The following is a 6,342-nucleotide window of genomic DNA, read 5'->3' as shown; positions in this document are numbered from 1 at the left end:
TACTGTGTAATTAAACCTTATTTCTGGACTCTCTAGTGCATAATTACTTTGTGAATGTAACCATCATCTAAAAGCTACAAAAATGCTTTACCATTTAGTTTAGCAGTCAGTTCCACGGGCTTGTGTCAGATATAGCCATCAGACAGAGCAAAAGAACTGTCACTTTTAATAAGAGGCAAAAAATTAAATGAAACAGTATGCTTATTACAGAAAAATTAGGCTTTCAAGAGTCCTTTCTGTTATTTGCATAATTTATCCCCCATCCCATCCTACCCCACCCCTCCCCCACACATACACACATTGCAAGCTTTAGGCAATTTCCCTCACATTTAAATAGATTGCACATTTAAGGCTACTTAAGGAAAATTATCACTTTGCATATTTTAATTGTTATGAAGGAAGTGATTTGAGAGAGGTCTGTGGCTCATCCTCTTGAGCCATGTGGTTGCGAAGCTGTCTGATTCGGCTGCTCAGCGCTGCAGCTCCACAGATAACCTCCGAGTTCACACACATCCACTCCAGTTTCATCAGAATGCAAATGAAGCACAGAATACTGGGACAAGTGGATCTTTGATATTTACAAAATAGCCACTAATAACTTGAGTGTAATTTGTTTGACTTAACTTTTTTTTTTTCTTATCAGCTCTGATTTTTTTTCCTGGTCAAATGGCTCTTGTTTAAAAATTCAGTGGGAGAAACAAAGGGCATGTTTGCTACTTGAATTTCTGAGACAGCAGGATGGAGGAAGGATGTGTTGTGTATATATATCTATAGCTATATATCTACTGTATATATATTTATATCTTCTATCCACAGTATGTGTATATACATTCATATCTATCTATAGTATGTCTGTCTGTCTGTCTGTCTGTCTGTCTATCTATCTATCTATCTATCTATCTATCTATCTCTGACAGTGCATTCAGCTGTCACAAAGTACGTCACATTATTTAATGACTTACCTCCTTGTTCAGTCTGAATTTAGCCATGTAGACTGTGGGATTATTGAACATTTAGCAAATAATGCGCAGAGAGAACATGTTTATTAGTATATCTTAGACTTAATTAATAGAACATAACATGTTTATTAAGGCACAGGACTTTTTTCATATGTTGTGTTTTTTTAACACAAGACTGTTCCAATCCAGAAGAGTAGAATGAGTGTTAATGCGTTTTTTCTCATTAAAATGTTGAAATTGTTTATAAATGTTTGTTTTTAACTTGTTTATATTATTATTATTACAAGTATTCAAAACCTACAGCAGACTACAAGTAACTCAAATTAATTAATAATAGACATGATTTGTCACACGTTGTGCTTACCTATTCTGAATACCATTCTGAATAAGAAGAATAAGTTTTTCTAGGGAACAGTTCCTCCAAGGATAACCCCCATGGGAGACAGTAATGTTTAAGTGTTACTAATGTTCCCACTTTGGCAAGCTTATCAGTGTGTACAAGGGAGAGTATTCGGACAGATAGGCAATAATATATATTTTTTTACACCCTTAGTTTTTGAGATTGGTTACATTTATTCAACTACTCCATTTATGTCATGTACAACTCAAGTCTTTATTTAGTAAGGCGCTATGGAATGAAAACATTTTATTCACATGTTTTAGTGCAAAATATGGATGTTTCCCCAATGAAAAATGAAAATGACATAATACATGTACAAAATTCTGTAAAACCACCCTGTTATAGACCCCCTGTTTAGAAAGAAATATATTACATCTGATGATAAACTGTACCCACTACAGCCCATATTAATGTACCCACATGATAAAAAAGAGAATTACCAACACTGACACAATATGCAGTGTCTTTGCTCCTTTATGTTAATTGTACAGAAAACTCCCACACATATATATCACCTACTACTTAATGATAACATGAAAGAGGAATTTTATGCATAGCTGTTTCATTTTCAAATAGAAAAAACAGCCAGTATGGATTTATAAATATTACTATGGATCAAGAGAGGTGTAGAAGTGGGAGTAGTATACTGTATAGAGGAGAGGAGTACAATAAAAAGTAAGCCTCAAAATCAGCCTCTGTAAACTGTTGCAAACTGAATTACTTGCAATATATTTTTGTTAACACCAGTGAAATAGAGAAATTGTGATTACACTGTCTTCAACAAGATATTTGCTTGGAATGGAAATAGCACAGGCTTAAATCAACCACACTGTTGCAAATTTAATTAAGGGTACAAAAATGCATTCAGTTTTCAGGAAGAAAAAAAAAGAAAACATCTTTATTCAGTATTTCAATAGCCTTTATGTACCTTGAAATTAAAATACATTGAAATTCACTGTACTGTAAGTATGGCCATACATACACACATATAACCATGTATGTGGTGCATTTTTGTATGTATGCTGTATATCATTAGCAAATGTACAATACGTACAGCTATGTGCAAGTTAATTCTCTGTACATGTATATGAAAAGTAAAAATTCAAATGTTTCATATCTTAATGTGATCCCCTTGTACTTGCAAGTAGAATTGCAAGTGCACATACTGTACATACACATTAACATGCGCACTACAATTCACAAAGGATTAAAGCAATTTGTTACTTTTTAGGAAATGAATTTGCATTGGAGACCTTGTAGAAGACCTACTAGGTCCACAACAATTCAGTGGAACATGATATTGTAAATAAACTGAACGCAATAGTCAGTATGTGCGAGTCAACTTTGCCCTCAAGGTGCCTTATTTTTTCTGTGACTTGTACTTGACAGTGTAAAGACAGTCTTTTTGAGGTAGACTGCTTAGATTCAAGGGCAAGCTTTTATTTCTTTTTCCTTTTTTTGTATTGTTTTTTTTAACTTTTTTTTCCACAAATGCATGACATTCAAAATGACAGGACATAAGTACTACATGTACAATATGTAGCAATGAGGTAGAAATGGTTATAAAGAATACCAGACTATAAAACAAAATAAGGATGGAATAAAAATATCAAGCGGTTCTTAACAACAACAAAAAGAAGGTAAACTACAGGGATACTGGTTTTGAAAAAGTGATTCAAGTGACTGAGTTGGCATCACTGTGAGACTCGATGTGCTTACCAAAGATTCTGCTCAAGTATTGTTTGTGACCACAGGCCCTTTCATCAGATCACCTTTAATAATGAATGATTTTAATGGTAACATCTACAGTATGTGAAATATACACCCTATTTGAATAAATATGTGATTAACTAACTGACCTCAGATGAGATTGTTGTAATATTTTTACTGTCTAGTTGTAATGACAATTCAAATCATGTAATTCCTTCTCCATGTGTCACGTGTTACACTGTGCTGTATTAAACTGTTTGGGAGACAAATAAAAAAAGCAAACTTGTGTTAACAAGTTTTCAAACCTGATCTCAGTGATTACAAGTACTACTTGAACATACTTTTAAACATACATCTCACCACAAGTTCATGAACAGCCAACCTCTTAAAAATGTGGAGCCTCTTGCTGGTCTCTTGTCACAAACCTTACAATGAGCAAATTACGTAAACCAATGAAACAGTACTTTGCTTGTTACGTGACATTTTTAGAATTTGTATCCAATTAGCCATATTCATATTAGTATTCCAATCAGAGGTGAGTGACTGCTCATAAACTTTAAAATTAACATATCCCTTCATATTCTATGATACAATAATTCAACAAAGCCCATTGAGAGAAGAATACTATTGTAGCATTAAGTGCACTGAAATTCTTAACTCAAACGCATTTTCATCATAATTGAAACAACTGTCTTACTTTGGTTTCAATTATTAAACACCTCAAAGTGCAATATTAAATGACAATATTTAAGGGGAGCACTACAATGTTGTATATTTCTGCTTATTCCATAAATTTGATCAAATAAAGGAAGTGGTTTAATTTTATATGTAATTGGTTATGGCCCCCATGGACTTGAATGATGTATACAACTCATAAATTAAACTTAAAAAAAGACACAAAAAAAGTTACTAAAAACAATTGAGTCTATTTAGAGAAACAACAATAAACAATGCATAAATATAGAAAAAAAACACATTGGAGTTCGCATGAGTTGTGTGAGTGGTATTCTGAGACCAGCTCCAACTAGCCATTATTGTAAATATAGTTTGTGCTGCTGTTAAAATTGACACTTTTTTTAAGCAATACTTTGTTTAACTTTTGCTATTTGTTGTTAAATTTTCACTGTTAAACTTTGGGTTACAAGTAGAAAGAAGTGACTCAGTCAATTGTGAAAACTTAAAATCACATGACCCACACATGTAATACAGCTAATCTAAGAATAACAATACTAATGTACATATGAATGGAAATTTATACTCTACACTGCTGTCTGCTCTCTTGTATATTCATGTAAATGCAGGTCAACATAACTTTCTTATAGTGCATGTTTTGAATTTACTACAGTGGGTTTACAGATTAACCAAATACTGTACTGTTGTGTGCATTCAACCCATCTTATGACTGGGGGATACATCTACATACACAGTGAAACTACATGAGGGGATCATTGTTGGCAAGCTTCCTAGCTTCCTTTGCTGTTGAGTAGTTTCACTGTTTGAATGCTCTCTATACATCCTGATAAGAGTTAATGAAGTCAAACCAGGTAGCTGTAATCAATATACCCACCATCTATGAACAGGTAAAACATGTGCAATAGGCAACAAACATGAAGGGACCTCATCTGAAAACAAACACAAGGTCCTGTAGCGCCTCTGCAGTATTATTCACTTACACCTACAGTGCTAACTACTTCAGTGGCAGTTTTCAATGTGCGAGTGCTTTGCTTTCCTTACTTCTCAGAGGACATAATACATTCAACAATTTTACGTGCCAATTCAGCTCCCAGACCTGCTCTTTCATAGTCAGAAATGCTGAGCGCAATATGTACTTAGTAATACCAACAGAAAGTGATAAATGAGATTGTAAAAGTTTAAAAGTGACAATGAGAACAGTTATTGTTTTGTGTATAGATCTTGTGAGATTAGCCTTCAAGACATGTTCTTAAAAAAGAATACCACTCAAATCACGAATGATACCATTATGGCCTAAAACTCTCAAAATTATTTTCTGTGAACTTAATATTAGATTAATGAAATTGGTTGTGCATGTAATATCACTGTGAATAATGTCATGTTTAGATTTTCCATCATGGAACAGAACAGTCTGTTTGACATACCAGATTCAGGGGTTAAACAAACAATGCAAACAAGATCCAATTGCAGATGTTAGCTAATACAGACAAAATTGCCCTAAGCACATAGTGTATCACACACCTAAAATTCAGTGGTATTCCCCTTTAAGAGCATTATGTGGTGAGAAACGGGATCCTTGGGAGTTATCAAAATGTAAAGCTAATAGATTTTGCACACAACAAAACACTGTTTGGTGTTCTCTCAAAAGGTTTCTTCATCAAACGAGCAGAATAGGTGCTGACATTTTGTTGTCTTCATGAATTTGTCTTTAAGAGATAACTAACAAACTGAGGTAGAAAGGAACTTAGGCTATACATAATCCTTAGGTTTCATTAATGATAAAACAGCAGCAGGATGGAATGAAATAGCTTGGGGCGGGTATATTCCTCAACCCCAAGATGTTTGTCTGCACCTTTCAAATTTCTCTTAGCTCTGCATCACCACAAGCTGAACAGTTGTGTCTGAAAACAGGAAACTAAAAACAGGATCATTGTAAATGACAGAAATGAAAGTATTCTGTCTGATAAACCACAGAAAATAAACCATGTTACAAACAGAAATTAGCTCAAGGCTACAATTAAAGATATATAATGGTTCCATCTTTTTAGGCAAATTTCTAATCATAATACAAATTTCTTTTTCAAACAAATCCAAACATAAATAACCCCGAACAAATTACTTTTTGTCTTGCAAATTAATCAGAATTACTCATACATTCACTGTTGGAACCTTCTCATTTCATTTTAAACTTCTTGAGGTATTATAGCCTTAAGTGGTGTGATGATGCAATATCAAATGCAACTCAAATGCTCTTGTGATGTGTAGTGCTTCGACACAAGCTTATGAGGTACTATACATATCATTATCACTTTCCTGAGTTTTCAAATAGAGAACATCAAATGAAATAATGGTAGAAGTTTACATTTATGTGAAACGTGAATTACTACTGCAACAATATTTTAACAGCAATTACATAGTAATTCATTGTTTAAATTGAAGTCACATTGTAAAATAATATTGTTTTTGTAATTTTGTCAATTGTGGAGAGGCTGGTACAGCAACCAAATTCACCTTACATTTGCTAGAAAACAAATCACTAGCATTGTTCTGGCAAAAAAGTGAATAAATGTCATAGTAACT

This window comes from Scomber japonicus, chromosome 11, assembly GCF_027409825.1.
Source record: "Scomber japonicus isolate fScoJap1 chromosome 11, fScoJap1.pri, whole genome shotgun sequence".
Classification (NCBI taxonomy): Eukaryota; Metazoa; Chordata; class Actinopteri; order Scombriformes; family Scombridae; genus Scomber; species Scomber japonicus.
Note: the sequence above shows the minus strand (reverse complement) of the source record.